General features: G+C 47.3%; 1 pseudogene; it reads right to left on the bottom strand.

Annotated features, from left to right (window-relative positions):
* Nucleotides 1-15137: 15137 nt before the first annotated feature.
* On the bottom strand, nt 15138-25665 carry LOC119922626 (annotated as a pseudogene).
* Nucleotides 25666-26367: the final 702 nt, after the last annotated feature.

Genomic DNA, 26367 nt, shown 5'->3' with positions numbered 1-26367 from the left:
GCGACACTTTTGTGACCTTGGAGGAGATACTTTGGAATCTGTGTGCCTCAGCTGACACTCCTGTGAATCTGCGAATGAACTAGGTGTTAACTCTCTTCCACAGGCTGTACCCCCCGATGTGGGCCGCAGGCTGCCTCTGATCTGGTCGTACGGTCCCCCCACCCGCGATTTGCCAAGAGGAATCGCTGAACCAACAGGACTGCAAGAAAGGGGATGCGACAAAGACCAGCCCAGGCACCCACCCACCCAATGCGGCCGTGTCGCCGTGGGAGGGAGCGTGGCGTGCCGGACCCGGGAGCAGAGACCTCTGGGAGTCGTAGTCTGATGCTCGCTCTTGACTGGCATTCAACTCCGCCTCCCGAACTACCAGTCTCATCGTGCCCCGCGCCTGGGCCCGAGACCATGGGCCAGAGCGCGGAAGGCGCGGGCGGCGGTTATTTCGAAGGTTTTCCGATTGACCTCGATAGTAATTATGGTATTTTTAAAGTACTCGCTACTACTCCTCAAGCTCCCCCCGGGGCAGGGGGGGCGTCTGGTGGCTCTACGCCTCTCCGGCAGCCATCTCCCCCGCCCGGGGGGCCCAACGATCCTTCCGGCCCTGCCTCCGGATCGTCAGAGTCCAGCCGACATGAGGGGTCAAGGGTCCGGTGTCTCCACCTGATCTGACAGATAGGTTGGTCGGGGTGGCGGAGGAGGGAGAGAGGGAGAAAGGAAGAGAAGAAGAGGGGAAGAGGGGGAGAGGGAGTAGGAGATGGAGAAGGGGGAGGAGAGAGAGAAAGAAAAAGGAGAGACAGAGAAAGAAAAAGGAGAGAAAGAGAGAAAGAAAGAGCAAAAGGAGAGGCAGAGAAAGAGAGAGAAAGAGAAACAGTATTGACAGAGAAAGAGAAAGACAAAGAGAGAATAAGGAGAGGCAAAATGAAAGACAAAAAGAGAGAGAAAAAGGAGAGAAAAAGAAAGAAAAAGGAGAGACAGAGGCAAAGAGAGAAAACACATGTCAGCTGGTTCCAGCGTAATTAAGAATAGTTTGAGGGGAGGGCTCGTGTCACCATGCCTATTTTGGTGGTATTTGGTAAGCGCTTACTGTGTGCCAAAGCACTGTACTAAGCACTTGGGAGGGAGCGAAAGCTCGTCCTAGAGAATGTAAGCTCATGGTGGACAGGGAATGTGTGTGTGTATGGTTGTATTGTCCTGTCCCATGCATTTAGTCCAGTAGTCTGGACACAGAAAGCGCTCAATAAATACGACCGAAGGAGGGAACGACTCTGAGGCAGAGGGATGGGGAGGGGCATCTTGGGGAATCGAGGCAGCCTCTCCGGAATTTGCCTGGACAGGGAACTCCAGCTCTGCCTGAGGACCGCTCCTCCGGTGTTCCCGGGCACCAACGTCTCGCTAGCCTCTCCGACCAAGCTGCTTCTCAAGTCGCCGCCCCCGGCAGGGCTTGAATATCGGGACCACGGAGTCCCGGCGACCTACCTCCTCGTGTGGAAAGATGGACACCCCGACGGCCCTCACCCAGCGACGTCACATTGCGGTAGTTGTCCAACATCACGTTCCGGTACAGCTGCCGCTGGGCCCGGTCCCCACTCTTCCCGGCTCAGCTCCATGGACATGTCCTCCAACGACAACGGACTCTGTAAAGACGGGTACTGGGTAGGGCGGCCCCGTGCGTGGGAAGGTGGCGATACCGTAGAACAGAGGGGTTGCAGAAGTGTGCTTGCCCAAGGTCACTTCACACAGCAGAGAAGTGGCTCATAGAAGTGCTTAATAAATGCCATTCAAAGAAGTGGGGTTGGGCAGGAATCGGGAACAGCTTATATGGGTCCCCCAGGCTGTGTGAGTCTCGGCCGCCGTCCTCCAGGGTCTCGAGCGGCCTTCTTGGGGGAGGAGGAACCCGAAGACAGCGAGACAGGCTTAGGGAGGAGAAAGGGGTCATTCATTCATTAATTCAATCAATCAATCGTATTCATCGAGCGCTTACTCTGGGCACTACACTGCACTAGGCGCTTGGAAATTACAATTCAGCAACATAGAGAGACAATCCCTACCCAACAACGGGCTCACAGTCTAGAAGGGGGGAGAAAGGCATCAAAACAAATAAACAGGTGTCAATAGCATCAATATAAATTAATAGAATTATAGATATAGGCACATCAGTAATGAAATAAAGAGAATAAGAAATATGTACATGTATAAACAGGGTCGTCAGCGGAACCTGACCCTCCCTGGAAAACAGATGGGAGAGGGGTCTCGCCCCGACCGGGGAAAGGTGAGCCCCACAAACGTCCCATCCTCGTGGCCGGTGTGAAGGGAAGCTCCCCGACCTCTCAGCCTGGGCCTGAAGCGTACCCCCGCCCCTGGGAGGGGCTATGGAGGCAGCGAGGAGAACAGCCCAACCCCAAAGCCAAGAAAGCTTGTTGGCTATTAACCGTCATCCCCTCCTCGTCCTCTTCCCTTCCTACATATGCGGCTGCTCACCACCGTCCTGCAAGGGGCTGAACTCCCTGAAGCCCCCGGGCTGGGGCCAGAAGTTGGCGGGCTCTTGTGCTGCTCTCAGGCAGGCCGTCTCCTCCTAGAAGACTTTCTGCTTCAGCGTCCAGGCCGGGACCTGCACATAATAATGATGATAGTACATCATTAGTACTATGTGCAAAGCACACGGTAAGTGCTCAGTAGATATGATTGAATCAATGACTGATAATAATGATAATAATTGTAATAGTTCTGGTATTCGTTCACTACCTTTTTTAAAGGCATTTGTTAAGTGCTTAATACTTGGCAGGCCTGTACTAAGCACTGGGGTAGATAGAGGCAATTGATCCCTGTCCTACATGGAACTCAGTCTTAACCCCAATTTCATAGATGGGGGTAATTGAAGCACAAAGAAGTGAATAATAATAATAATAGTGGTATCAATTAAGAGCTTACTATCTGCCAGGCACTGTATTGAGCGCTAGAGTAGATATAGGTGATCGAGTTGGACACAGTTCTTTGCGTCACGTGGGGCTTACATTCTTGATCCTCATTTTACAGATGAGGGAAGTGAGGCACAGAGAAATGAAGTGACTTGCTCAAGGCCACACACCAGGCAAGTGGCAAAGTTGGAATTAAAACCTAGGTCCTTCTGACTCTCAGGCTCAGGTTGAGCCTATGTCACGTCACGATGCTGTATTTTGCATTAACTGCAGATACAAGATAATCAGAAAAGAAAGTCTCTGTCCCACCTGGGGTTCACAGTCCAAAAGCAGGGAGGACACGTATGGAATCCCCATTTTACAGAAGAGGCAAGTGAGGCCCAGACAAGTCAAGTGACTGGCCCGAGGTCACACAGCAGGATAGTGGCAGAGCCGGATTAGATTCCTAGTCCCCTGAGGGTCCACACCTACTAGGGTGAAGGGGGAAGGAATTACTGTGGAGACTGGGAATCCAGGAAACTGCCTAGGCGGGGAGGGTGTACAGTTGGGAAGAAGGGAAAGAGCCAGTCCTTAAGGCGGTGTGACCTAATGGACAGGGCCCGGGCCTGGGAGCCAGAAGAACCTGGGTTCTCATCCTGGCCCCACCACTTGTCTGCTATGTGATCCTGGACAAGTCGCTTCACATCCCTGGGCCTCAGTCCTCTCATCTGTAAAATGGGGGTTAAGACTGTGAGCCCCCTGTGGACAGGGAATGTGTCCAACCTGATTAGCTTGGATCCACCCCTGCATTTAATACAGTGCCTGGCACATAGTAAGTGCTTAACAAAGACCGTTAAAACAAAATTGTATTTATTGAATGCTTAATGTGTTCAGAGCACTGTACTAAGTGCTTGGGAGAGTGCATTGTTGGTAGACACATTACCTGCCCACAACAAGTTCACAATCGAGAAGGTACAATGTTTGTCCTATCTCCCTGAGCCTGGCCCGGCCTCTCCGACTCAGGATTCCCACGCCCACCGGCTCTCCCTGGCCCGACCCCTGACCAGCCCCTCCATGGGGAGGATTCTGTGGCCCCGGGAATTCCCAGAAACATAGCCCCATTCAGCTGCTGCCTCGCTTTCCAGAACTTTCCCTCCCACCTCCACGACGCTTCTTCCCCATCGTCATTCATTCATTCAATCGTATTTATTGAGCACTTACTGTGTGCAGAGCACTGTACTAAGCGCTTGGGAAGTACAGGTTGGCAACATATAGGGACGGTCCCTACCCAACAGTGGGCTCACAGTCTAGAAGGGGGAGACAGAGAACAAAGCAAAACATATTAACAGAATAAAATAAATAGAATAAACATGAACAAGTAAAATAAATAAATAAATAGAGTAGTAAATACGTACAAACATATATACATATATACAGGTGATCTGGGGAAAGGAAGGAGGTAAGGTGGGGGGATGGAAAGGGGGAGGAGGGAAGAGAAAGGAGGGGGCTCAGTCTGGGAAGGCCTCCTGGAGGAGGTGAGCTCTTAGTAGGGCCTTGAAGGGAGGAAGAGAGATAGCTTGACAGATGTGGGGAGGGAAGGCATTCCAGACCAGGGGGGTGACGTGGGCCGGGGGTCGACGGCAGAACAGGCGAGAACGAGGCACGGTGAGGAGATTAGCGGCAGAAGAGCGGAGGGTGCGGTCTGGGCTGTAGAAGGAGAGAAGGGAGGTGAGGTAGGAGGGGGCGAGGTAATGGAGAGCCTTGAAGCGGAGGGTGAGGAGTTTCTTCCTGATGTGTAGGTTGATTGGTAGCCACTGGAGATTTTTAAGCAGGGGAGTAACATGCCCAGAGCGTTTCTGGACAAAGACAATCCGGGAAGCGGTGTGAAATATGGATTGAAGTGGGGAGAGACAGGAGGATGGGAGATCGGAGAGGAGGCTGATACACTTATCTCCCCGCTCACCTGTAGTCCCGGCCTTTCCATCTTCCGCTCCAGCTCCATCACCATTTCCACGGCCTCCTCCCAGGTCACGGGGCGCTGAATCTGCATCCATGCCCCGGTGTCGACGGGCAGGACGGCAAAGAACTGTTCCTTGGTGCACCGGTCCGGTCTCAGCCACAGGAGGCCCAGCTCCCGCCGATGCCCCAGGGCCTGGCGGGGACCCGACGCCTCTCGGTACCAGAACCATTGGAAGCGCTGGTGGAAGCTCTCAGGACCGGAGTCGTTTTCTGCTCCCGGGCTGGGCTTCCGCCCTCAGGATCCTCCATCCTCCTCCGGCTTCAGCTCTGGAAGACTTTCCTCCTCCTGTTCTTCCTCCTCCTGCTGCTGCTGGTCTTCGTGGCCGTCCTAGTACCCATCTGCTGCCATGACTCCAGTGTCTGCCAGGAAAATCTTAAACATCAAACGACTTTCCTCTTCATGAACACTGGAAGGTGGGTTATTCTTTCATTCAACCTTTCATTCATTCATTCAATCCTATTTAATAAGCCCTTACCGTATTCAGAGCACTGTACTAAGCGCTTGGTAGAGTCCAATATGGCAATAAACAGCCACATTCCCTGCCCACAACAGGATTACCCTCTAGGGGTAGACTTGAGCCGCCGTTATTCAGCCGTCCTTTCAGCAGTAAAACACTCATGTCCAAAATCTGCCATGTGTCTATCAATCATATTTGTTTAATGTCTCCCGAGTACTGTGCTAAGCGCTTGGGAGAGGACAATAGGACAATAGTCTCAGAACTATGAGTCCCACGTGAGACAGAGACTGTGTCCAACTGTATTTACTTGTATCCACCCCAGCGCTTATAATAATATAATAATAATTATTATTATTACTATCATAATAGTAATAATAATAATGGCATTTGCTAAGCGCTTACTATGTTTCAGGCACAGAACTAAGCGTTGGGGTGGATATAGTGTCTGCTACACTGTAAGTACTAAACAATTGTCAAGATTATTATTATTTTACAAATGAGGTAAGTGAGCCAGAGAGAAATGAAGTGACTAGCCCAAGGTCACCAAAGAGGTAAATGGTGGACCTGGAATTAGAACCAAGGTCCTTCTCATTCCCAGGCCTGTGTTCTAGCCACTAGGGCACCTGCTCATTTATTGAGCGTTTTACTGTGTACACGGCACTGTTCTAAATGCTTGGGAGATTGCAAAGTAACACAGCCTACAGTCTTGTTTCCTGCTCCACCGCAAGTTTTCAGTCTCGAGGGGGAGACAGACAGACTTTAATATGAATAATTCGTGGTGTATAATTCATTCACTCAGTCGTATTTATCGAGCGCTTACTGTGTGCCGAGCACTACTTAGAGTTTAATTCAAAGCTCTCTATATTAAGTAAGCATGTAAGATCTTGCAAAATTAGTCTGAAAGAGCTTAGAGAACAAGTCTGGCTTAGAGAAGCAGCGTGGCTCAATCGAAAGAGCACGGGTTTGGGAGTCAGAGGTCATGGGTACTAATCCTGACTTTACTCTGCCACGTCTGCTGTGTGACCTTGGGCAAGTATGAATCTATCTGAACTTCGCTGAGCCTCTGTCACCTCATCTGTAAAATGGGGATTAAGACTGTGAGCCCCACATGGGACAACCTGATCACCTTGTATCCCCCCAGCGCTTAGAACAATGCTTTGCACATAGTAAGCGTTTAACAAATGTCATCATCATTATTATTATAGTGTAGAAATCAAAGGCCTGGTGGTCCTGCCTCTGGCCTCTTCATACCTCCCCCTCTACACTGTGAGCTCATTGTGGGCAGGAAGGTGTCTGTTTTTATATTGTCCTCTCCCAAGTGCTTAGTACATTGCTTTGCACACAGGAAGTGCACAATAAATTCGATTGAGTTGAATTGAATTCGGACTGGAAAAAATGCATGATATTTGTTAAGCGCTTATCATATGCAAAGCACTGTTGTAAGCGCTGGGGCAGATACAAGATAATCAGGACCCACATGAGGGTCATAATCTAAGTAGGAGGGAGAACAGTTATTGAATCCCTATTTTGCAAATGGAGGAACTGAGGTACATAGAAGTAAAAGGACTGCCCCAATGTCACACAGCAGCGACATGACACAACAGGGATTAGAATCCAGGTCTTCTGAGTTAATCAATCACATTTATTGAGCGCTTTCTATGTACAGAGCACTGTACTAATCACTTGGGAGAGGACAATATAACAGACACTTCCCTACCCTCAACGTGCTTACTGGTTTAGAGGCAAGAGCCCGGACTTGGCAGTCAGAATACATGGGTTTTAATCCCTCCCATGCCATGTATCTTCTTTGTGACCTTGGGCAAGCCACTTAATTTCTCTGTGCCTATGTTCCCTCACCTGTAAAATCAGGGTTAAAACTGTGAGCCCTATTGATCCTTCAGCCAGGTCACATAGAGTCAGGACGCTACCCCGCCTCTCCCTGTACACCGCAGATCAACTTTCCCACCACCCGCCACCTGGGAGACGGATCTGAGACCCAGAGAAGTGAGGTGAATTGCCCAAGGTCACACAGTAGACAAAGGGTGGAGCCGGGATTAGAACCTAGATCCTTGCGACTCCCAGGCCCACGCTATCTCTAGCCACTAGGCCTCATTGCTTTCTCTTGCTCAGCTCCTCCTTTTGGGCTGACTCTGGTCCTCCCCCGAGGTGCCTGGTGAGGTTGCCACGGCTACCCCATCACCACTCAGAGCAGATATTATCGCCGGGTTCGGGGGACCAATTGCAATTTTTGGCTACTGATGCCTCTGACCTGATCAATCAGAAAGTGCACAGAGGAGGCCATTACGCCGCAGATCTTGTCTCCTGAGTATGGAACTTTCTCCTCATTACTCTGAACTGGTATCATCTCAAAATAAACTTAGTTCATTAAATTCATTCATTAATTCAATCATATTTATTGAGTACTTACTGTGTGCAGAGCACTGTGCTAAGAGCTTGGAAAGTACAATTCGGCAAAAGATAGACACTCCCTACCCAACAATGGGCTTCACAGTTAAGAAGGGGGAGGCAGACAACAATCAAAACAAGTAGACAGGCATCAATAGCATTATAATAGGAAAATGAAATTATAGATATATTCACATCATTAATAAAATCAATAGAATAATGAATATGTACAAATATACACAAGTGCTGTGCGGCCAGGAAGGAGGTAGAGCAGAGGGAGGCTGTCGGGGCGCTTGGGAGGGGAAAAGAAGCAGAGGAAAAGGGGGGCTCAATCCTGGAAGGCCTCCTGGAGGAGGTGAGCTCTCAGTAGGGCTTTGAAGGCGTGAAGTGTGCTAGTTTGGCAGACGTGAGGAGGGAGGGTGTGTCAGGCCAGAGGTAGGACATGGGCCTGGGGTCGACGGTGGGACAGGTGAGAACGAGGCAGAGTGACGAGGTTAGCGGCTCGAAGCCGGAGTCTGACTTAAGTGATCTCGCTGTTGGCTTCTTTTTCCCTCTCCTTCCCCGGGGGCCTGGATCATGACCTGAAGAGAAACAAGATGTTGACCGGCGACATGTTTCGCGAGAAGTGTTGAATTTTCCCCAGCAGACTGCGAACGAAGCTGTGTTTTGGATCATTTTTTTAAACAAAGAGCAAGGGATCGGGAGTCAGAGGACCTGGGTTACAGATGTACAAGTGTAAATATGTTCAGAAATGTTAGAATTGGTTAGTGACTTTAAATCTGCCCTGGAATTTGCTCCCTTTATTCACCCCCGCTAATCCTGCCTATCTTTAGTAGGAGGAGTTTACAATATAATCAGTACACAGAATTAGCAGGCACATTCCTTGTCCACAGTGAGCTGACAGTCTAGTAAAGCCCACTCCACCACTTGTCTGCCGTGTGACCTTGGGAAAGTCACTTAACTTCTCTGTGCTTCAGTTTCCTCATCTGTAAAATGGGAATTAAGACTGGGAGCCCTGTGTGGGACAGGGACTGTGTCCACCCTGATTACCTTCTATCAAACCCTTCGTGTAGAACAATGCCTGGCACAGTAACTTTTTTACAAATACCATATTAATAATAAAGCCCCTACTACAAGGTAGCGGTAGGACCTTAAATAGAATAATTTAAAAAGCTTTACAAATAATCGGAGCAAGAGAAAGAACAAAGATGCTGTAGGAAGCAGTTCAAATACTGGTATTATTTATTGAGTGCCCACTTGGTGCGAAACACTGTCCTAGGTGCTTGGGAAGAACAGAAAAAAGAAGGGAACTTACACTTTGGTGAGGGAGACAAACAATGAAATATTTACAACGAAGTGGTTAAAATAAGTAACCTAATAAGCAGATGTACAAGTGTAAAGAAGTTCACAATTGCTAGAATTGGCCAATGACTTTATCTTTGCTCTAAAATTTGCTCCCTCTATTCACTTCCTCCCTCAGTCCCAAAGCATTTATGCACATATCCATAATTTATTTATTTATATAAATATCTGTTTCCTCCTTCTAGACTGTTAGCTCGTTGCAGGCAGGGAACGTGTCTACCTACTCTATTACATCGATTTATGGTACTCTCCCAAACCCTTAGTATAATGCTCGGCACACAGGTACTGCTCAATAAATACGACTGTTGATTGATCGATACTGAGAAGCGGCATGTCCTAGTGGATGGAACGTGGCCCTGAGAGGCAGAAGGACCTGTGTTCTAATCCCAGTTCCACAACTTGTCTGTTGTATGACCTCAAACAAGTCACCTCACTTCTCTGGGCTTTAGTTCCCCCAACTGTAAAATGGCAATTAAGACTGTGAGCCCCTTGTGGAACACGGATTTTGTCCAGTTGATTAGCTTGTACCTAATCCTGGGCTTAGTAGAGTGCCTGGCAAATAGTAAGCACTTAACAAGTACCATTTTAAAAAATATTGCTTTGGGTTCTGGTAAATTAATTGAGAAACAGCTGAATAAATAATTGACTCAGTATACATATGCCCATCAGTGCCAAAGATAGGAATGAACACATAAGCATCAAAGGAGGCTGTGAGGTCGACTTAGAAGTTGGTAAGGGATTTTGGGAAGATTTCCTGGAGGAGGTGAGACATCAATTAATCAATCAATAACATTTATTGAGTGCTTCCCATGTACACAGCACCGTACTCAGCTGTTGAGAGTGTGCAGTACCGCAGAATTAGCAAGCACGCTCCCGGACATGGGGGGAAACGTGCTCGTGCTAAAATTTCCAGAACCAAATGCAAAATTCCCCTTAGGATTCTTGTTGTTCTTTTTCTGAAGCTCCGCGCAGGGGGAAGTAGGTATAACGGGAGAGAGAAATGGTGGGATGAGATAATAACAACTGCAATAATAATAATAATAATAATAATAATAATAATAATAATAGTTAAGTGCTATGTGCCAAGCACTGTTCTAAGTGAAGGGGTAGTTACAAGGTAATCAAGTTGTTCCACGTGGGGCTCACACTCTTAATCCTCATTTTACAGTTGAGGTAACTTTGAGACCCAGAGAAGTTAAGTGACTTGCCCAAAGTCACACAGCTTATAGGTGGCAGAGTTGGGATTAGAACCCATGACCCCTGACTCCCAAGCCCGTGTTCTTGTCACTGAGCCAGGCTGCTTCTCGTGACCTTCAGAAATACAGAACAATCACCACTTCTGCTCTAGAGACAAATTCCAGGTCGGCATCATTCCTTTCTGCTGCCTTTATTATTATTACTATTATTAATAATAATAATAATAATAATAATGATATTTGTTAAGTGTTTATTGTATGCCAAGAACTATACTAAGTGCTGGGGTAGAGCAAACGTATTGGGTTGGACGCAGCCCCTGTCCCACATAGGGTTCACAGTTTCAATCCCCATTTTACAAATGTGGTAACCAAGGCACAGAGAAGTGAAATGACTTTCTCTAGGTCACACAGCAGACAAGTGGTAGAGCTGGAGTTTGAACCAAGGTCCTTCTGATTCCCAGGCCAGTGCTCTACCCATTAGGCATACTGCTTCCCTAAATACTGAGCAGAGTGCAATAGAAGAATAGAACAGAAGAAACAGGTGAGTATGTCAGATTACCAATGTGTCAGGCCGAAGATTGTCCTCTCTTGAGTGCTAAGTATAGCGCTCTGCACACAGTAAGTGCTCAATGTATACCACTGATTGATTGATTGAATGTACCGTTGAATTTACATATCTATGTAAATGCTGAGGATGGACGTAAGGTTACATATGCTAAGAATGGCTATCGTTTCGATCCAATCAGGATGATTATAAATTACTTGGAGAAGGCTCCCTGGAACAGGTGGGATTTTAGGAGGAGTTTGAAGATTGGGAGGACTGTGGTCTAGACTACTTTAAGGGGAAGAAAATTCTGGGCCAGGAGACCTGCAAGAGTGAGAATTCGGAGGGAAGAAAGACGAGAGCGAGATACAGTTGGTAGGTGATCTTGGGATAAGGAAAGAATGAGAACCGAGAGGTACTGGGTGAAGACAGCTTATAGGAAAAATGAATTTATCAATCAATCAATCGAAGCAACGTGGTCTAGTGGAAAGAGCCTGGGCCTGCGAGTCAGAGGACCTGAGTTCTAATCCTGCCCCTGCCACTGATCTGCTGTGCGACCTTCGATGAGTCACTTCACTTCTCTTTGCCTCAGTTCCTCATCTGCAAAACGGGTATTAAGACGGAGAGCCCCACGTGGGACATGGACTGTGTCCACCCTGATTAGCTTGTGCCTACCCCAGTGCTAAGTATACAGTGCCTGGAGCCTAATAAGCCCTTAAAAACTACCCCATATATAAAAAAGAAATGAACCTTTGTGAGGGAAAAATGAAGAACGGGGTTTTTTCTCCCCTCCTTCAATCCTCCAAGAGACCTTCCCTGACTAGGTCCTCATTTCCTCTTCTCCCACTCTCTTCTGCGTCGCCCTTGCACTTGGATTTGCTCCCTTTATTCACCCCACTTCCATCCCGACAGCACTTACGTTCATTTCGTTTCGGGCAGGGAATGTGTTTATTTATTGTTATATTGTACTCTTCCAAATGCTTATTACAGAGCTTTTCACAGTAAGCGCTCAATAAATGCAATATAATGAATCAACGAATATCCATCATTCATTTATAATAATAATAATTATGATATGTGCTAAGCGCTTACTATGTGCCAAGCTCTAAGCCCTGGAGTAGGTACAAGGTAAGCAGGTTGTCCCACCTGGGGCTCACGGTCTTTATCCCCATTTTAGAAATGAAATAACTGAGGCTCAGAGGTGTTAAGTGGTTTTCCCAAGGTCACACAGCAGACAGGTGGAGGAGCCGGGATTAGAACCCACATCCTCTGACTCCTAAACCTGGACTAAGCCACGCTGTTAAATGTCTGTCGCCCCCACTAGACTGTAAGCTCACAGTACAGGTAGGGAATGTGTCTACCAACTTTATTGTATTGTACTCTCTCAAATGCTTAGTACAATGCTCTGCACAGAATACGTGCTTGATAAGTACGACTATCTTGGAGAAGGTCAGAGTAAATTAATAACTTTATTTGGGACTGTGAGGAGAGGTGGACCAGCTTCCGAAGGCCAATTAAGAAGGAAATGAGCTAAGAAAGAAAGCAGGACAGATTTGGATAAAATCACGATTGCGGTATTTGTTAAGCCCTTATTGTATGTTAAGCCTTGTATTAAGTGCCTGGTGGAACGAACACAGGCCTGGGAGTCAGAAGGATCTGGACTCCAATACGACTTGTCTGCTGTGTGACCTTGATGAGTCACTTCACTTCTCTGTGCCTCAGTTACCTCATCTGTGTAGTGGAAGTTAAGACGGTATGCTCCATATAGGACAGGGAAGGTGTCCAACCTGATAACCTTTCATGTACGTTAGTGGTTAGTACAGTGTCTGGCATATAAGAAGCGCTTTAGCGAATGGGTAGTTGCTAGTTATTACTATTCATTTATTCATTCGTTCAATCGTATTTATTGAGCGCTTACTGTGTGCAGAGCACTGTACTAAATGCTTGGAAAGTAGAGTTCAGCAATAAAGGGAGACAATCCCTACCCACACCGAGTTTACAGTCTAGAAGGGTGGAGACAGAAAACAAAACAAGTTTTGTTAAGCACTTACTATGGGCCACTCACTGTGCTAAGCACTGGGGTAGATACAATATCACCTGATGCTACATGGGACACACAGCCTTAGGAAAAGGAAGAACGGGTACGAAATCCCATTTGATAGATGAGGAAGCTGAGGCCCAGAAAAGTGAAGTGACTTGCCTGAGGTCACTCAGCGGGCAAGTGGTAGAGCCGGGACTGTGAGCCCGCTGTTGGGTAGGGATTGTCTCTATCTGTTGCTGAATTGTACTTTCCAAGCGCTTAGTACAGTACTCTGCACACAGGAAGTGCTCAGTAACTATGATTGAATGAATGAATGAACCCAGGTCCTCTGACTTCCAATCCCAGACCTGTTCCCATCTACGGACTTTTTTTTCTTTACGGTGGTTGTTAAGTTCTTACCATGTGCCGGGCACTGTAATAATAGTAATAATAATGGCATCTTTCAAGCGCTTACTATGGGCAAAGCACTGTTCTAAGCTCTGGGGAGGTTATAAGGTGATCAGATTGTCCCACAGGGGGCTCACAGTCTTAATCCTAATTCTACAGATGAGGTAACAGGCACAGAGAAGTTAAGTGACTTGTCCAAAGTCACACAGCTGACAATTGGCGGAGCTGGGATATGAGCCCATGACCTCTGATTCCCAATCCTGGGCTCTTTCCACTGAGTGACGCTGTGTACTAAGCTCTAGGGTAGGTTCAAGATAATAAGACTGCAATCAGTCTCAATCCCCATTTTACAGATGAGGAAACCGAAATCAAATCAATCAATCGTATTTATTGAGCGCTTACTGTGTGCAGAGCACTGTACTAAGCGCTTGGGAAGTACAAGTTGGCAACATACAGAGACAGTCCCTACCCAACAGTGGGCTCACAGTCTAGAAGGGGGAGACAGAGAACAAATCCAAACATATTAACAAAATAAAATGAATATAATAGATATTTACAAGTAAAATAAATAAATAAATAGAATAATAAATATGTACAAACATACATACACATATACAGGTGCTGTGGGCAAGGGAAGGAGGTAAGGCGGGGAGGATGGAGGGGGGAGGAGGGGGAGAGGAAGGAAGGGGCTCAGTCTGGGAAGGCCTCCTGGAGGAGGTGAGCTCTCAGTAGGGCCTTGAAGGGAGGAAGAGAGTTAGCTTGACGCATGCGGGGAGGGAGGGCATTCCAGGCCAGGGGGGTGATGTGGGCCGGGGGTCGACGGCGGGACAGGCGAGAACTAGGCACGGTGAGGAGATTAGCGGCAGAGGAGCGGAGGGTGCGGGCTGGACTGTAGAAGGAGAGAAGGGAGGTGAAATAGGAGGGGGCGAGGTGATGTAGAGCCTTGAACCCGAGGGTGAGGAGTTTCTGCCTGATGCGCAGATTGACTGGTAGCCACTGGAGATTTTTGAGGAGTGGAGTAACATGCCCAGAGCGTTTCTGGACAAACACAATCCGGGCAGCGCCGTGAAGTATGCTTTGAAGTGGGGAGAGACACGAGGATGGGAGAAGCGAAGCTGGTCGCCCGCGATCACCCAGAAGACGAGCGGGATTAGACCCAGGTCCTTCCTGCCCACGGTCGGATCGAGTAAGTGCACACAGTAAGTGCTCAATAAATGCGATTGAATGAATGAATGAATCGAGTTAACAGCCTGTGGTTGGCAGAGGACAACGGGACCGGTGTGACTGGTTTCCTCTTGAAGGGACTGTCGGACCGGCCGGAGGTGAGATTTGCGGCCTTTGACGCCGTCTACTAGGCCATGCTCCTGGCCAATGGTGCCCTCCTCCTCGCCCTCCGCGCCGACCGCCGTCTCCACACGCCCATGTACTTCTTCCTCGCCAATCTGCCATTGCTGGACGTCTCCCGCCCCATGGCCGCGGTGCCTAAGATACTCCGGGGCCTCGCCACGGGAGTCCGGTGATCTTGTTGGCCGCGTGTGCCCTTCAGCTCTATTTCCTGGTGGCCTCGGAGAGGATGGACGTCTTGCTCCTGGCGGTCACGGCCTCTGACCGTCGCTTGGCCGTCCTCTGCCCTCTCCACTATGATGTTCACATAGACGGGAGGGTGGGCGTCACGCCGGCAGCAGGGGCCTGGCCAGCCCGCTTCCTCAACTCCCCCCTGCACGTGTCTTTCACCTTCACGCTGACCTGCCTCTCCAACCGGATGGACCAGTACTACTGAGGCATCCCTGTCCCGCTCTGGCGGTGGGCGGGATCGGCGCCTTCTCCATCACTTTAGGCTCCTACGTCCTCGTCGTAGCCGCCATCTTGAAGAGCCGCTCGGCCGAGCGGAAGCGCCGGGCCTGATCCACCTGCACCTCCTGCCTGCTGGCCGTCGGCCTCTTCTACGGCCCCACCATCTTCGCCTACATCCAGCCGTCTTCCGGTCACTCTCGCGGGAGTGATGGGCTCAAGGGCATGCTTTATGGTGTCCTCGACAGCCTGAGGGGCGAGGAGGTCAAGGGGGCCCTCCGGAAGGTGCTGAGGCAGAAGTTAGACCCGCTGGGATCTCTTAGGCACCCATAGGTGTTCTATGAACTGGACTCCCCCGGGATCCGGTGCACTGGACTGAGCCCTTGGTAAAACGCAACAGGAGACTCATTCCCTGTCCACGGGGAGTTTATACTCCTCGGAAGCAGAGTGGTTTAGCGGAAATTTAACGGAGCTGGGCGTCAGTGGACTTCATTCATGCATCATTCAGTCAATTTTATTTATTGAGCACTTCCTGTAATTCCTTCATCTATTCTATTGTATTTCTTGAGTGCTTACTGTGTACTATGTGCAGAGCACTGTATGCAAGGTACTGTAGTAAGAACTTGGGAAAGTACAATATAACAATAAGCAGACTGTTTCCCCACCCACAATGAGCTCGCAGTGGGTTCTGATCATGCCTCCGCCACCTACTTGCTGTGTGACCTTGGCCAAGTCACTTCACGTCTCTAGATTGTAGTTTTAGACTGTAGCTCTACACTGTAAGCTCGTTGTGGGCAAAGAACGTGTCTGTCTATTATTACATCGTACTCTCCCAAGCACTTAGTGCAGTGTTCTGCATACTATAAGCTCTCAATAAATACGACTGAATGAATTAAATGAACTCCCTGTGTCTCTGTTCCTTCATCTGCAATATAGGTGTAAAACACCTGTTCTCCCTCCTACTTGGACTGTGAGTCCCATGTGGGACTTGATCATCTTGTGTCTACCCCAGTTTTTAGTATAGTGCTTGGCACAAAGTAAGCACTTTAACAAGTACTCTAATCAGTGAAACAGACCAAAAGGGGCTGACAGCTGGTGGACCCAGAATAAAGGATTAAAGGGACACTGAATCTATGATTTATTTGAATGTCTGTCTCTCCCTGTTGTCTGTAAGCTCATTGTACTCTTCCAGGTGCTTGGTACAGTGCTCTGCAAGGTCAATGTTTAGTAAATATGACTGCTTGCTTGCTTGCTTGATTGATCGATATACATAAATATATAGACAAGTTTAGAGAAACAGTGTGGTCAAGTGGATAGAGCACGGGTCTGGAAGTCAGGAGACCCGGATTCTACTCTCATCTCTTCCACTTGCCTGCGGTGTGACCTTGGGCTCGTCCCTTCATTTTTCTGTGCTTCAGTTTCTTTTTCTATGAGATAGAGATTCAAATCATGTTGCCCCTTTTACTTCGAACTGAGCCCCCTTTGGGGCAGGGACTGTTTCTGACCTGTTTAGCATGTGTACACCAGAGTGCTTAGTATAGTGCTTGGCAAAGAGTAAGCACTTAACGAATGCCACAGTGTTGATGCTGATGATGATATTAATACTAATACTAATACTGCTAATAATGGTATTATGATTATGTGTGAGAATGAAATACTAGCCACTTTGCTTCTCTGTGCCTCAGTTGCCTCACCTGGAAAATGTGGATGAAGACTGTGAGCTCCACGTGGGACAACCACTGTTCTAAGTGCTGGAGTAGATACAAGATAGTCAGGTTGTCCCACGTGGGGCTCACGGTCTTCATCTCTATTTTACAGATGAGGAAACTGAGGCACGGAGAAAGTAAGTGACTTGCCGAAAGTCAAACAGCTGACAAGTGGCAGGCTGCGATTAGAACACACGACCTCTGACTCCCAAGCCCGGGCTCATTCCACTAAGCCATGGATGATTTTCCCGCATATGTATGCGCTTAAACGACTGCAAATGTGTTCATGTATATGTGGGAGTGTAGTCACACGATTTGGGAATGTGCTTGCATATATAGGTACATATATACAAAAATGTATGCCCAAATACGTGTGGGTGTATGTTTGCACATATGAATATATATGCTTATATATTCATTCATTCATTCAATCGCATTTATTGAGCACTTATTGTGTGCAGAGCAGTGTACTAAATCTGTGCATATAAACAAAAGCACAAATTCATTCAATCATATTTCATTCAATTATATTTTTTCAATAGCATTTATTGAGCACTTACCTTGTGGAGAGCACTGTACTTGGGAGAGTTCAATTCAGCAACAGAGATAATAATAATAATAATAATAATAATAATAAATATTATTATTATTATTATTACTATTATTTTGGTATTTGTTAAGCGCTTACTATGTGCCAAGCACTATTCTAAGCATTGGAGTAGATACAAGGTAATCAGGTTGTTATACTTGAGGCTCACAATCTTCATCCCCATATTACAGATGAGGCAGCTGAGGCACAGAGAAGTTAAGTGACTTGCTCAAGGTCACACAGTAGACAAGTGACAGAGTCGGAATTAGAGCCCACGACCTCTGACTCCCAAGCCCGGGCTCTTTCCATTAAGTTACGACAATCACTACCCAACAACAGGCTCACAGTCTAGAAAGAGGGAGACAGACATCAAAACAAGTAAACAGGCATCAATAGCATCAGTATAAATAAAAAGAATTATAGATATATAAACATCATGTATATATTATATATAATGTGTATAATGTATACAGATGTGTGCATGTGGATGTGTGTACAAGCCACTTTGCTTCTCTGTGCCTCAATTCCCTCATCTGTAAAATGGGGATTAAGACTGTGAGCCCCAGGTGGGACAATCCGATTACCTGGTATCTACCCCAGCTCTAAGAACAGTGCCTGGCACGTAGTAAGTGCTTAATAGATACCATCATCATCATTATTACCATTATTACTTGCACATATGTGTGGCTGCAAACATACATATGCATATATGTACACCACAAACATGAATGTTTGTGAGCATGTTTGTGTGTGTGTGTGTGTTACTATGGGGCTGTGCACATATGGATAAAAATGTAAATGTATGTATATGTGTGCATGTGTGTGTTTTCAATAACCTCGTCCTTCACATTTTAAGGAAGCCTCGAGGCCTAGGCAAGAATCCAACTAGTTAGCCGAGGAAAACTGTCTGAAGAGGTTTTGTCTGGGAACTGAGAGGTGGGTGGACTTTGCTCCAATCAGGAATGAAGCTGGATGATTTCCCCAGCCGACTCCGTCCTCGGCCTCCTCTCTACTGGGACCACGCCTGGGGTCACTCGTAGGACACAGCGGAGACAGGGGGAGAGGGTGACAGTATCCCGCGCCCCCGCCTCGGCCCTTCCGGGGACCCTTCCTCCCTCCCTCCATCCCAGCAGCCCAAGAGCCACCGGAAGCATATCTGTTGCTCTGAAACCTGGCTCTCCCAGGCTAAAGCAAGCTCGTTGGAAATTAGCAGCCAAGCATTGCCCATTGCACGGAGTCTCTCGTGGAATCGTTAAAAGTGCAACGCGTGGAGCGCTTCAGAAAGTTATTAATAAGATGCAAGAGGGTGGACTTCCTAACGAGGTCTTCTCAGAGGCCTACCAGCTAGACGGAGCATTCGGCGGAGGCTGCTCGGGTCTGAGGGAAATGAAAAAAGGAGACGGCAGCTGCCAGAAAAGTATAGCCCCGCTCCCTAGAGGAAAATCAAGTCAGACGGAGGCCCGGTTCTCACGATGTGAGAAAGGAGAGGCGAGGGAAAATGAACAGCTGATGCAAAAGAATGCTGGACTTTATCCTGATTCCTTCTCGGGCCTGCTTCCCACCTGCCCCTCCAAATTTCCAGATTGGAACCTGTCAGCCCTCCCGGGCCAGAAGGAGATTTTTTTTTCTCCTAGAGGGGATCCCTCCCACCTCACACCCCCGACGGAGAGGTACTGAAGGAGCATGAGAAGCTGCGTGGCCTAGTGGCTAGAGCCCGGGCCTGAGACTCAGAAGGACCTGGGTTCTAATTCCACCCCCTCCTCTTGTCAATTGTGTGATCTTGGGCAAGTCACATCTCTGTGTCTTAGTCCCCTCATCTGTAAAATGGGGATTAAGACCGGATCCAACCATTTTAGCCTCTATGTACCTCAGTCCTTAGTACAGTGTCTGGTACATAGTAAGTGCTTAACAGTGACCACCAACTCTGTTATGATGTACTATCCCAATTATTTAGTCCAGTGCTCTGCATATAGTAAACATTCAATAAATTCCATTGATTGATTGTTTGACCGACTGATTATCCTTTGTGATACTGCCAAATATGATTTTACAAATCCTAGCCTAGTCCAGGACTGAAAGACATGAGATATAGGTTCGAGAACAGGCACTGCTATTTTTGGCTGTGTGGCTTTTGGAAAGCCCCCTAACTTCCCTGTGCCTCTGTTTCCTCATTGGTAAAATGGGGAGAAAATACCCTTTTTTCCTCCCTCTTACAATATTAGTACAGGGACTGTGATCAATCAGTTTATCTTGTATCAATCTCAGCACTTATAGCACAGCGCTGCGTCCATAAATAACAGCATTATAAAAATTACACAGGTATATGCGGTGAGGAAAGGAAAAAAGTGTAAAAGTGCAAAGACGTGTTGGAAGGAAAGGTTGGGAATTAATCTGAGAAGTCTTCCTGGAGGAGATGGGATTTTTTTGTAAGGAAGGCTTTGAAATTGAATTCACTGAGTCCAGTTTTCTTCTGTAGTATTAAAGATATTAAGTGCATTGTGGGCAATGCACTATATTAACTGCTTGGTGAAGTTCAGCAGGAAGCAAAACGTTTAGTGCAGGGCTCTGGGTTCCAATCCCAGCTCCATCTGCTGCGTGACGTTAGGCAAGTCACTTCACTGTTCAGGACCTCATTTTCCTCATCTGTAAAATGGGAGTTCAATACAGATTCTCCCCTCTAGACTGTGAGCTCATTGTGGGCAGGGAATATGTCTAACAACTCTGTTATATTGTTATATATAACTCTGTTATATATACATCAATACATATGATTAATTGATTGATTGAAAGATTCTCCCTTCTACTTGGCCTTTGAGCCCCATGTCAAAGAGGAACTGTGCCCAGCTTGACGATCTTATATTTCTCTCAATGTTTAGTAAAGTGATTGGCACAGACTAAGCGCTTAACAAATACCACTACTATTATTATTATTATGAGATCATTCATTATGAACTGATATTAATAATACAAACTTATTTATTAAGTTATAATTAATAAAAATCAGCTTCCTCAGCACTTTGGCAATCACAACCTCCCCTGGCATTTTTGTACACGTTGATATGCCTCTTCGGCTATACCAATCATTCAATAAATCATACTTATTGAGCACTTACTGCGTGCAGTGCACTGTGCTAAGCTCTTGGGATAGTAGAGTATAATAGAGTTGGCAGGTATATTCCCCGCCCACAACGAGCTTACAGTCTAGAGAGATTCATACAGCAGACAAGGGGTGGCGCCGTGATTTGAACCTAGGTCCTTTTGACTCCCAAGCCTGCACTCTATTCATTAGGCCACGCTGCTTCCAGGGACTAGAACAGCGCTCAGTACATAATAAGTGCTTAGCAAATATCGTAATTATTATTCTCACTGGAGCAGGTAATATTCACTTCGAAACTACAATGAGCTCAGTGCTGTAGCCTCGGCATGCTTTACCCACACCCTGTGTCTCGTGGACAGGAAGTTTTGGGATCAGTCAATCCATGAATCAATCAATCAATCCATAACCAATAGTGTTTACTGAGTGCCTTTTGAGTGCTAAGCACTGTACTAAATACTTGGGAGAGTAAACATCCTCTCCATCCCCCCCCCATCTTACCTCCTTCCCTTCCGCACAGCACCTGTATATATGTATATATGTTTGTACATATTTATTACTCTATTTATTTGTTTATTTATTTTACTTGTACATATCTATTCTATTCTGTTTATTCTATTTATTTTATTCTGTTACTATGTTTGGTTTTGTTCTCTGTCTCCCCCTTTTAGACTGTGAGCCCACTGTTGGGTAGGGACTGTCTCTATATGTTGCCAATTTGTACTTCCCAAGCGCTTTGTACAGTGCTCTGCACACAGTAAGCGCTCAATAAATGCAATTTATGATGATGATAAACAGAAACAAGACCCAGGTTCAAGGAATCAATGGCATTTATTGAGCATCTACTACATACAGAGGATTGTGCTACTATTCCTACTACTAATTATGGTATTTGCTTAGCGCTTACTATGTGCCAAGCACTGTTCTAAGCACTGGGGTAGATACAAGGCAATCAGGCTGAACACAACCTCTGTCCCACATGTGGCTCACAGGCTCAATCTCCATTTTATTCACTCAGTTCATGCATTCAATCACATTTATTGAACATTGTGTGCAGAGCATTGTACAAAGTGCTCGGAAAGTACAATTCGGCAACAGAGACAATTCCCTACCCAACAACGGGCTCACAGTTTAGTAGGAGACAGACAACAAAACAAAACAGGTAGACAGGTATCAACAGTGTTTTACAGATGAGTTAACCGAGACACAGAGAAGTAAGAGAAACAATCACGGTGAGACACGCTGAGAAACAGCGTGGCTCAGTGGAAAGAGCACGGGCTTTGGAGTCAGAGGTCATGGGCTCAAGTCCCAGCTCCGCCACTTGTCAGGTGTGTGACTTCGGGCAAGTTACTTAACTTCTCTGTGTCTCAGTTACCTCATCTATGAAATGTGGATGAAGACTGTGAGCCCTCCGTAGGACAACGTGATCACCTTGTAACCTCCCTAGCGCTTAGAACAGTGCTTTGCACATAGTAAGTGCTTAACAAATGCCATCATCACCATTAATAAATACCATCATTATTATTATTAAAGTGATTTTCAGGTCACACAGCAGACAAGTGGAAGAGTCGGGATTCGAACCCACGACCTCTGACTCCCAAGCCTGTGCCCTTGCCGCTAGGCTGTACTCAGCACTTGGAAAAGTATAATAGAGGTAGAAGACCTGGCCTCCCTTTTCCTCAGCTTCCCCTCCCCTCCCCATCATCCCACATCGTTCCCTTGGCTCTACCCCTCCTACCTAGCCCACGGCACCTGTGTACATATGTATATATCTATAATTCTATTTATTTACATTAATGCTTCTTTACTTGTTTTGATGTGTATAGATCTATAATTCTATTTATTCATATTGATATTATTGATGCCTGTTTACTCGTTTTGATGTCTGTCTCCCATCTTCTAGACAGTAAGTCCAGTGTGGGCAGGGATTGTCTTTATTGTTGAACCGTACTTCCAAGCACTCTGTGCAGCGCTCTGCACACAGTAAGCTCTCATTAAATATGATTGGATGAATGAATGAATGGTCCTTACCCTCAAGAAGTTTACACCTTAATAGGATTAACACTTACTCTGTGCAGAGCACTCAACCGTGCACTTGGGAGAGTAGAACAGAGATAGAAGATCTGATCCCTGACCTTACACTCTAGTTGTATTAAGTGAACACCTACTGGGTACAGAGCACTATACTGAGCATTTGGGAGAGCAGAATAGAGGTAGAAAACTTTATCCTTGCTTTCAAGGAGCTTCCACTCTAAAGGGGATGGCAGATATGCAGTGAGCAGTGGGAAACGGTGTGGGCTAGAGGAAAGAGCCCGGGCTTGGAAGTCAGAAGACCTAGGTTCTAATCCCGGCTCTGCCATTTGTCTTCCGAGTGACCTTGGCCAAGTCGATTCGCTTCTGTGGGTCTCGGTTACCTTATATCTACCCCTGCGCTTAGAATAGTGCTTGGCACTTAGTAAGTGCTTAACAAATACCAAATTTATTAACATTGTGGGACAGCGACTGTTTCCAACTTGATGAGCTTGTATCCACCCCAGCGCTTAGAACAGTTCTCGACCCATATTAAGTAATTTACCACAAAGGAATCCTGCAATTCATTAATTTGCAGACAGGAGGGAGAGATGACTAAAATAGTCATGTATGGAAATATCGATTTCCAAAAGGACTACAGGAGAATGTGGTGCAAACGTGATGAGGCTCTCACATGGGGTATAAATATGCAAATTTTCCTGTCGTTTGCTATAAGATATGGAAATTATCACTTGCACTCTTTAGGCCCTCCAGCTGAGTGAACAGGAAGTGATTTTTTAGCACCCCGAGAAGGGTGGCTGATGAAGGGGTAGATGACCTGAGGAAGGTAAAGTTTCTGTCCTCAATGGGCTGATAGTCTTGTTGCGGTGAGATGGATGAGTTAAGCAGCACGGCTTAGAGGAAAGAGCCCGAGCTTGGGGGGTCAGAGGTAGTGGGTTCTAAACGGGCTCTGTCACTTATCAGCTGTGTGAATTTGGGCAAGCCACTAAATTTCTTTGTGCCTCAGCCTGCTACCTCACCTGTAAAATGGGGATTAAGACTGTGAGCCCCACGTTGGATAACCTGATGACCTTGCATCTATTCCAGCCCTTAAAACAGTGCATGGCACATGGTAAGCGTTTAACAAATACAATCATTTTAGAGACGTAGCATTGCTTAGTGTAAAAAGCAAAGGCCTGAGGGTCAGAAGTTGTAGGTTTTAATTACTGCTCTGCCACCTATAAGCTCTGTGACTTTGGGCCAGTCACTTAACTTCTCTGTGTCTCAGTTCCCTCATCTGTAAAATGGGGATTAAGACTGTGAGCCCCACGTAGGACAAACTGATTTCCTTGTATCTTCCCCAAGCGCTTAGAACAGTGCTTGGCACTTAGTAAGAGCTTAACAAATAGCATCATTATTATTATTATCATGGCCAGCTTGTAGCTCCATTCTATTCCAGGGACTATAAGGGATTAGGATGGTAAAATGTTTAATTGTACTTTATGCTCCTCCATGAAGCCGCGCGGTCTAGTGGATAGAGCACAGGCTCACGGTCTAATCCCGGCTCCACCAGTCATCTGTTGTGCGACCTTTGGCAAGTCACTTGACTTCTCTGAGCCTCTGTGACCTCGCCTGTAATATACCGATTAAGGTTGTGAGCCCTATGTGGTACAGGGACTGAGTCCAACCGATTTGCTTGTATCCATCCCAGCGCTTCGTTCAGTGTCTAGCACATAGGAAGTGCTTACCAAACACCACAGTTTTTAGTATTATTATTCACTGGGCCTCAGTAACCTCATTTGCAAAAGCGGGATTGAGACTGTGAGCACCAAGTGGAACAGAGACTTTGTATCCACCCCGGTGCTTAGTACGGTGTCTGGCACGTAGCAAGCACATAAAAACTGTCATCATCATTATTATCATCATTATTACTGAAGGGGGCCGTGGAGGAGAAGATCTCGCTCCTCATTGGTGAGAGAAGCTGAGAAGCAGTGAGGCTTAGTGGATAGAGCCCAGACCTGGGAGTCAGAAGGATGTGTGTTCCAATCCTAGCTCTGACACATATCCGCTGTGTGACCCTGGCCAAGTCACCTGACTTCTCTGGGCCTCAATTTTCTATCTGTAAAATGGGTATTAAGACCATAAGCCCCACGTGGGACAGGGACCGTTTCCAACTTGATCAACTTGTATCTATCCCGGAATTTAGAACAGCGCTCAGCACCCAGTAAGCTCTCAGTGAGTACCATAATAGTAATAATAATCATTATCATTATTATCGGCACTTCACGGAAGAGAGGACCTTCCGGACGCCAGCCTGGATCTCTCTGTTGCAGAATCTGTAGACCGCCACTTCTTCCCTGTCGAAGGAGTAGGAGCAGGAGGGCTGGATGTTGGTGTAGATGACGAGGGAGTAGTAGAGGGAGACCACGAAGAAGTGAGAGGAGCACGTGGGGAAGGCCTTCCTCTTTCCCTTGGCCGTCCGGATACGGAAGATAGACGTCACGATGAAGCTGTAGGAGAGGTAGGTCAGCAGAAAGTCCCCCATGGCCAGGGTGATGTCGACCATGAAGACCATCACCTCGTTAGCCCGAAAGGGGCTGCAGGAGAGGGCCAGCAGGGGAGGGGGGGGGGGAAATCTCTCAGAGGAAGTTGTCAATGGCTTCCGGCCCGCAGAAGGACAGCCAGAGGATGAGACCTGTGTGCACCCAGCCAGGCATTGGTGATGGCAATGAGGAGGACAGTGTCGAAGAGCGCGGAGCACGTCCGCCGGCTCATGATGGCGGCGTAGCAGAGAGAGAAGCAAATGTCCACGTAGTGGTCGTAGGCCATGGAGGTGAAGAGAACCATCTCGGCACCCACGGACCAGGTGAAGAAGAAGAGCTGGACCATGTAGCCGCCGTAGTTGATGGTCTTCTGGCGGCCCAGCGTGTTCTGCAACATCTTGCAGACGATGGAGGAAGTGCACACGACGTCCACCACGGCCAGGGTCAGCGGCAGGACGTACATAGGCGTGTACAGGGCTGCACTGAGAGAGACCGCGGCCACGATGAGACCGTTTCCCAGCACGGCCACGAGGTAAACACATAGGAAGACGGCGAAGAGGAGGGGCTGCATCTCCGGGCGGCTCGACAGGCCCAGGATGATGAACATGGACACGGTACTGTGGTTCATCAGACCTGGGGGGCGGGGGGGGGGACTGGGAGGGGGCCGGTGAAGGGGAGAGGGAGAGCTGGTCGTGGAATGAAGCAGGGGAGGTGGCAGGGAGGTAAGCGGGAGAGCTGGTGGGAAAGGGGAAAGGGACAGTCGGCGGCGAATGTGAAAGGGAGAGATAATAGAGAAGGGCAGAGCATGGGGGGGGGGGGGGGAAGGATGCCGGGGTAAGGGAGGAGAGCTGGTGGTCCAGGTCAAAGGAAGAGCTGTTGCCTGCTTCTTCGGCCTTCTCTGTCGTTCCTGGATCTAGAAACCGGCTCTGGACGATATTCACTTGGGAGTAATGAGAGAAACTAAGGAAACAATAGAAGTAGTTTATTACTACTATTACTGGTACTACTACTACTAGTACTACTACTAATAATGGTGTTTGCTAAGCGCTAACTATGTGCCAATCACTGCTCCAAGAGATGGGGTTGGTACAAGATAATCAGCTTGCCCTAGGTGGGGCTCACAGTCTTAATCCTCATTTTACAGATGAGGGAACTGAGGCACAGAAAAGTGAAGTGGCTTGCCTAGGTCATACAGAAGATAAGTGCCGGAATCGGGATTAGAACCCATGTCCTCTGACTTCCAAGCCCGGGCTCTACCCACTAAGTCTTCTTCCTCTTCTTCCTCCTCTTGTTCCTCCTCTTCTTTCTTTTCTTCTTCTTCTTCTTCTTC

This window comes from Tachyglossus aculeatus, unplaced genomic scaffold, assembly GCF_015852505.1.
Source record: "Tachyglossus aculeatus isolate mTacAcu1 unplaced genomic scaffold, mTacAcu1.pri scaffold_115_arrow_ctg1, whole genome shotgun sequence".
In the NCBI taxonomy this organism is placed as follows: domain Eukaryota; kingdom Metazoa; phylum Chordata; class Mammalia; order Monotremata; family Tachyglossidae; genus Tachyglossus; species Tachyglossus aculeatus.
This window is presented reverse-complemented; position numbering and strand designations above follow the sequence as displayed.